This window comes from Arachis hypogaea, chromosome 15 (genome assembly GCF_003086295.3).
Source record: "Arachis hypogaea cultivar Tifrunner chromosome 15, arahy.Tifrunner.gnm2.J5K5, whole genome shotgun sequence".
Lineage (NCBI taxonomy): Eukaryota > Viridiplantae > Streptophyta > Magnoliopsida > Fabales > Fabaceae > Arachis > Arachis hypogaea.
In genome coordinates, this window is record NC_092050.1 from 115,352,183 (window position 1) to 115,360,292 (window position 8,110).

The 8,110-nt window shown below is 35.0% G+C and overlaps 1 non-coding gene across 1 annotated transcript; it reads left to right on the forward strand.

Annotated features, from left to right (window-relative positions):
- The first annotated feature begins 2,068 nt into the window (after positions 1 to 2,068).
- LOC112753801 (small nucleolar RNA R71) lies at positions 2,069 to 2,176 on the forward strand. The gene has a single exon (XR_003178166.1). It is a non-coding gene; the product is annotated as a small nucleolar RNA R71 (small nucleolar RNA).
- The last annotated feature ends 5,934 nt before the right edge of the window (positions 2,177 to 8,110 follow it).

An 8,110-nucleotide genomic window follows, 5' to 3' on the forward strand; every position in this document is an offset into this window, starting at 1 on the left:
GGCGTTCAGCGCCAGATTGGTGCTTGTTCTGGGCGTTGAACGCCCATTTGTTGCCCATTTCTGGCGTTGAACGCCAGAACCATGCTTGTTCTGGGCGTTCAGCGCCAGCTCTTCTCCAGGGTGCAATTCTGGCGTTCAAACACCCAGATGCTGCCCATTTTGGGCGTTCAGCGCCAGAACCATGCTCTGTTCTGGCGTTGAACGCTAGCCAGATGCTTCTTACTGGCGTTTAAACGCCAGTAAGGTCTTCCTCCAGGGTGTGATTTTTCTTCTGCTGTTTTTGATTCCGTTTTCAATTTTTATATTTATTTTGTGACTCCAAATGATCATGAACCTAATAAAACACGAAAAACAATAAAAATAGAATTAGATAAAAATTGGGTTGCCTCTCAACAAGCGCTTCTTTAATGTCAATAGCTTGACAGTGGGCTCTCATGGAGCCTCACAGATGTTCAGAACATTGTTGAGACTTCCCAACACCAAACTTAGAGTTTGACTGTGGGGACTCTGGTTGACTCTGTTTTGAGAGAAGATTTTTATGCTTCCTCTCCATGTTTACAGAAGGATAACCTTGAGTTGTAAACACAAGGGAGTCCCCATTCAATTGAAGGACTAATTCACCTCTGTCAATATCAATCACAGCTCTTGCTGTGGCTAGGAAGGGTCTTCCAAGGATGATGGATTCATCCTCATTCTTCCCAGTATCTAGGACTATGAAATCAGTAGGGATGTAAAGGCCTTCAACCTTTACTAACACGTCCTCTACTTGTCCATAAGCCTGTTTTCTTTAATTGTCTGCCATCTCTAATGAGATTTTAGCAGCTTGCACCCCATAGATTCCCAGTTTCTCTATTACAGAGAGGGGCATGAGGTTTATCCCTGACCCAAGGTCACATAGAGCCTTCTCAAAGGTCATGGTGCTTATGGTACAAGGTATTAAGAATTTTCCAGGATCCTGTTTCTTCTGAGGCAATGTCAGTTGATCTAGATCACTCAGTTCATTAGTGAACAAGGGAGGTTCATCTTCCCAAGTCTCAATACCAAATAATTTGGCATTCAGCTTCATGATTGCACCAAGAAACTTGGCAGTTTGCTCTTTAGTAACATCCTCATTTTCTTCAGAAGAGGAATACTCATCAGAGCTCATGAATGGCATAAGGAGGTTCAATGGAATCTCCATGGTCTCTAGACGAGTCTCAGATTCCTTTGGTTCCTCAGAGGGAAACTCCTTATTGATCACTGGACGTCCCAGGAGGTCTTCCTCACTGGGATTCACGTCCTCAACCTCCCTTACAGGTTCGGCCATGGTGGTTATGTCAATGGCCTTGTACTCTCCTTTTGGATTTTTTTCTGTATTGCTTGGGAGAGTACTAGGAGGGATTTCAGTGATCCTTTTACTCAGCTGGCCCACTTGTGCTTCCAAATTTCTAATGGAAAACCTTGTTTCATTCATGAAACTTACAGTGGCCTTGGACAGATCAGAGACTAAGTTTGCTAAATTAGAGGTATTTTGTCCAGAGTTCTCTGTCTGTTGCTGAGTGGATGATGGAAAAGGTTTACTATTGTTAAACCTATTTCTTCCACCATTATTAAAGCCTTGTTGAGGCTTTTGTTGATCCTTCCATGAGAGATTTGGGTGATTTCTCCATGATGGATTATATGTGTTTCCATATGGTTCACCCATATAATTTACCTCTGCTATTGCAGGGTTTTCAGGATCATAAGCTTCTTCTTCAGAAGATGCCTCTTGAGTACTGTTGGATGCAGCTTGCATTCCATTCAGACTCTGAGAAATCATATTGACTTGCTGAGTCAATATTTTATTCTGAGCCAATATAGCATTCAGAGTATCAATTTTAAGAACTCCCTTCTTCATAGGCGTCCCATTACTCACAAGATTCCTCTCAGAAGTGTACATGAACTGGTTATTAGCAACCATGTCAATGAGTTCTTGAGCTTCTGCAGGCGTTTTCTTTAGGTGAATGGATCCACCTGCAGAAGTATCCAATGACATCTTAGCTAATTCAGACAGACCATCATAGAATATATCCAGGATGGTCCATTCTGAAAGCATGTCAGAAGGACACTTTTTGGTCAGTCCTTTGTATCTCTCCCAAGCTTCATAGAGGGATTCACCTTCTTTCTGTCTGAAGGTCTGAACATCCACTCTAAGCTTACTCAGCTTTTGAGGAGGAAAGAACTTGGCTAAGAAAGCCTTGACCAGCTTATCCCAAGAGTTCAAGCTATCCTTAGGTTGAGAGTCCAACCATATTCTAGCTCTGTCTCTCACAGCAAAAGGGAAAAGCATGAGCTTGTAGACTTCAGGATCTACTCCATTAGTCTTAACAGTATCACATATCTGCAAGAATTCAGTTAAGAACTGAAAAGGATCTTCAGATGGAAGTCCATGAAACTTGCAGTTCTGCTGCATCAGAGAAACTAATTGAGGTTTCAGCTCAAAATTGTTTGCTCCAATGGCAGGAATGGAGATGCTTCTTCCATGTAAATTGGAATTAGGTGCAGTAAAGTCACCAAGCATCCTCCTTGTATTATTATTATTTTCGGCTGCCATCTCCTCTTCTTGTTCGAAAATTTCTGAAATGTTGTCTCTGGACTGTTGTATTTTAGCTTCTCTTAGTTTCCTTTTCAGAGTCCTTTCAGGTTCTGGATCTGCTTCAATAAGAATATTCTTGTCTTTACTCATGCTCATATGAAAAAGAGGGACAGACAAATAATAATAATAATAGGGATCCTTTTTACCACAGTATAGAGGTCCCTGTGTGAATAGAAAGAGAAAATCTGAGCTCAGAGAGAGAGAGAGGGGGTTCGGATTTTTGGTGAGTGAGGAAGAGATGTTAGTAAATAAATAAACAAATAGAAGAAGATGAGAGGGGGAAGTGAATTTTCGAAAATAATTTTTGAAAAAGAGTTAGTGGTTTTTGAAAATAGTTTTTGAAAAATGTTAGTAATTTTTGAAATTTTAAAATCAAAAGTTAAAATAATTAGTTAATTAAAAAGAAATTTTGAAAAAGAGGGAAGATATTTTCGAAAATTGGAGAGAGAGGGAGTTAGTTAGGTAGTTTTGAAAAAGATAAGCAACAAACAAAAAGTTAGTTAGTTAGTTGAAACCAATTTGAAAATCAATTTTGAACAGATAAGAGGATAAGAAGTTAGAAAGGATATTTTAAAATCAATTTTTGAAAAAGATAAGATAAGAATATATTTTTGAAAAGATATGATTGAAATTAGTTTTGAAAAAGATTTGATTTTTAAAATCACAATTAATGACTTGATTCACAAGAATTCACAAGATATGATTCTAGAACTCAAAGTTTGAATCTTTCTTAACAAGCAAGTAATAAACTTGAAATTTTTGAATCAAAACATTAACTGATGATGTTATTTTCGAAAATTAGGAGATAAAGATAAGAAAAAGATTTTTGAAAAATATTTTTAAAAATTTTCGAAAATAACTAAGAAAAATGAAAAAGATTTGATTTTTGAAAAAGATTTTGAAAAAGATAAGATTTTTAAATTGAAAATTTGATTTGACTCATAAAAACAACTAGATTTTAAAAATTTTTGAAAAAGTCAAATCTAATTTTCGAAATTTTATGAGAGAAAAGAGGGAAAGATATTTTTTTATTTTTGAATTTTTTTAATGATGAGAGAGAAAAACAATGAAAATGCTCAATGCATGGAAATTTTTAGATCAAAACAATGAATGCATGCAAGAATGCTATGAATGTCAAGATGAACACCAAGAACACATTGAATGTCAAGATGAACATCAAGAACTTATTTTTGAAAAATTTTTAATGCAAAGAAAACATGCAAGACACCAAACTTAAAAATTTTTCATGTATAGACACTATGAATGCAAGAATGCATACGAAAAACAAGAAAAGACACAAAACAAGAAAACATCAAGATCAAACAAGAATACTTATCAAGAACAACTTGAAGATCATGAAGAATACTATGAATGCATGAATGCAATTTTCGAAAAATGCAAGATGAGTATGCAATTGACACCAAACTTTCAACTTGACTCAAGACTCAAACAAGAAACATGAAATATTTTTGATTTTTTATGATTTTATTATTTTTTTTGTATTTTCTTTTAATTTTTTCAAAAATCATTTTGAAAAAGAAAAATAAGGATTCCAAAATTTTTAATATGAATTCCAGGAATCTTATGCTCTTTAGTCTAAAGCTCCAATCAAAGGGTTAGGCATGGCTTAATAGCCAGCCAAGCTTTAGTATGTAACTCAGACATGACACGCCTGACATACCCTATCCAAAAGAATTAGACATGGCTTTACAGCCAGCCAGGCTTCAACATGCTTCATGAAACACTAGAATTCATTCTTAAAAATTCTGAAGAAAAATATATTTTTTTTGAAAACATTTTTTTATCTTTTTTTTGAAAAACAGATGAGAAATTTTTGAAAGGTTTTTGAAAATTTTTTGAAAATAAAACAAAAAGAAAATTACCTAATCTGAGCAACAAGATGAACCGTCAGTTGTTCAAACTCGAACAATCCCCGGCAACGGCGCCAAAAACTTGGTGCACGAAATTGTGATCTCAAGCAACGGCGTCAAAAACTCTGTACGCACGTCTTTAATAAATTGTTTTTCATTCACAACTTCGATACAACTAACCAACAAGTGCATTGGGTCGTCCAAGTAATAAACCTTACGTGAGTAAGGGTCGATCCCACGGAGATTGTTGGTATGAAGCAAGCTATGGTCACCTTGTAAATCTCAGTCATGCGGATATCAAAAGGTTATGGAGTTTTCGAACATAAATAATCAATAGATAGAAAATAAGGATAGAAACACTTATGTATATCATTGGTGAGAATTTCAGATAAGTGTATGGAGATGCTTTCGTTCCTCTGAACCTTTGCTTTCCCGCTGTCTTCATCCAATTAGTCTTACTCCTTTCCATGGCTGGCTTTCTGTAAGGACATCACCATTGGCAATGGCTACTTTTGATCCTCTCTGGAAAATGGTCCGACGCGCTGTCACTGCATGGCTAATTGTCTGGAGGCATCACCATTGTCAATGGCTGCATCCCATCCTCTTGTGAAAATGGTCCAAATGCTCTGTCACAGCACGGCTAATCATCTGAGGTTCTCGATCATACTGGAATAGGATTCACCCTCCTTTTGCGTCTGTCACTACGCCCAGCACTCGCGAGTTTGAAGTTCGTCACAGTCATTCAATCCCAGAGTCCTACTCGGAATACCACATACAAGGTTTAGACTTTCCGGACTCTCATGAATGCCGTCATCAATCTAGCTTACACCACGAAAATTCTGATTAAGAGATCCAAGAGATACTCATTCAATCTAAGGTAGAACGGAAGTGGTTGTCAGGCACGTGTTCATAGGGAATTATGATGATTGTCACGTTCATCACATTCAGGTTGAAGTGCGAATGAATATCTTAGAAGCGGAATAAGTTGAATTGAATAGAAAAATAGTAGTACTTTGCATTAATCTTTGAGGAACAGCAGAGCTCCACACCTTAATCTATGGAGTGCAGAAACTCTACTGTATGAAAATACATAAGTGATAATAGAGGGTAAACATGGCCGAGTGGCCATCCTCCCATGGAGGTCTAGAGATCTAAAAATGATCAAAAGATGTTCCAAAGATGTCTAATACAATAGTAAAAAGTCCTATTTATAATAAACTAGCTACTAGGGTTTACAGAAGTAAGTAATTGATGCATAAATCAACTTCCGGGGCCCACTTGGTGTGTGCTTGGGCTGAGCTTGAATGTTACACGTGCAGAGGCTCTTTCTGGAGTTGAACGCCAGGTTGTAACGTATTTCTGGCGTTCAACTCTGGTTTGTGACTTGTTTCTGGCGTTTAACTCCAGACAGCAGCGTAGAACTGGCGTTCAACGCCCTTTTACATCGTCTAAACTCGTTCAAAGTATAGAATATTATATATTGCTGGAAAGCCCTGGATGTCTACTTTCCAACGCAATTGGAAGCGTGCCATTTTGAGTTCTGTAGCTCCAGAAAATCTACTTTGAGTGCAGGGAGGTCAGAATCCAACAGCATCAGCAGTCCTTCTTCTACCTCTGAATCTGATTTTTGCTCAAGACCCTCAATTTCAGCCAGAAAATATCTGAAATCACAGAAAAACACACAAACTCATAGTAAAGTCCAGAAATGTGAATTTAACATAAAAACTAATGAAAACATCCCTAAAAGTAACCAGATTCTACTAAAAACATACTAAAAACAATGCCAAAAAGCGTATAAATTATCCGCTCATCAGTAATACATTATAGGATCAAATGGACAATTCTAAACACTTGAGATTACAAAGCATATTAAAAGAGATTCCACAAATTTTAAAATAACTTGATATAATACGTGTCAATAACATTAGTTGGAAAGAATGACTTTGTATTTGAATTTATAAATGTAATTGTTATAACATTTTTGAGGGTGTCTTGGCGATTTGTCTTCTTTATTTAAATAAAAAAATATTATTTATTAATTTAAATTGAGATACAAAAATTTACAAATTTATATATTTACTGTCAGTTTTGTCTTGTAATGAGTGATAATTTACTTATAATAAGTGATAATTTACTAAAATACTTTTAATAATAAATATGAACAAGATAGTATAAAGAGAAGCTTATAACTTTGATAATATAGTTTACAAAGAAATGTTTAGGAACTTGGCACAAAGAAAGCCCAAAACACCAACATAGGTAAATCATTAAAAAATTCAATTATATTTTCTGAATTTGAGTTTTATTTCCTGTTTCCTCTGTTCAGTCTAAGCATTTTTTTAAATATATTAAAAAAAAGGTTGGTTAGCGGACTGACTCATGAAAGTTATTATTTCTGAATACAATATTAACCATTCAAAATCAAAACAATATAACTTCACTTAAATCATTAATGGACATTTTGACTGATATTTATTTCTTATCTCTTATAGCTGAGACAAATAATGCTCAAGCTTCAATGAGTGCGACCGAGGGATGGAGAGGACCAACATGTAATTAGAATAGTGGATTTGGAATGGAGATGGTCAAGCTACCTACAAGATTTTTTTGTAAGTTTATTTATACTTAGTTGATGAGATTTAGATACAACCTATTCTGTAAGCTATTTTCAACAATATTTCGAGAGAATTTAAACGAATTTACCATTCAAAATATTTGCTAAAGCCCCTTTTCATGTGCGATTTAGTTTAGCGTAATAGAAATAGCCGAATTGATGATAAGGAAACTGATACGTGTTTTCTTTTTTAGAAACTCAATTATGGACAAAAAACAACACACAACCGAGATTCTCACAAAATAAATGGTGAAACCCAAACCAAACCGCATAGCACTTATAATCATTTTACAGGTTGTTCACTTGAAACTGCAAAATTACAACTAGCAAAAGCATATAATTCCATACCTAACACTGATTATATTACCTATAAAAAAATATTATCTATTATGAAAATGAAAAAAACAACAATCCAAGTTAATGATTAGACTATTATAGTAAAAATATTCCATGAGAATATGCAATTTAGTTTATGCAAAGGTTTTCCCCGTACATTAACATAGATCTAATAATTTTAGTTTTCAAGTTAAATAAGAAAAATAATCTATTGAACACAGAAAGTAACACACCTTCTTTCCACCATTTTCTTTATTTGTTTAAGCTACTAATTGAAAACACCTCTTGATTTGATCCATTCATCAAGCATCGAGTCAACTTCCCATCACAAATGACACTATTAACTCTACATTAAAAAGACAAATTTTCTTATTGTAACGTCTATTTAGTAAACAAAAACCAAATTAGGAATGAATCATAATGTTGAGAGTTAAAACTCAAATTGTAGATCCAATTGAATAGAGCAGAACTTGAGACAGAATTGGTGGTGAAGGGAGATGTAGCAGAGGTTGGGAAAAAATGAGGACTTAATCACAAAATTGAGATTGCATTACCTCACCTAATCCAATAAATCTGCTCAATCACTTCTTATGTTCGTTTATATACTAAAACCAAAGTTAATAAATTATGTTTAGCAAAGATTGATACTTACAATTGGTTCTTACAAAATTTGCT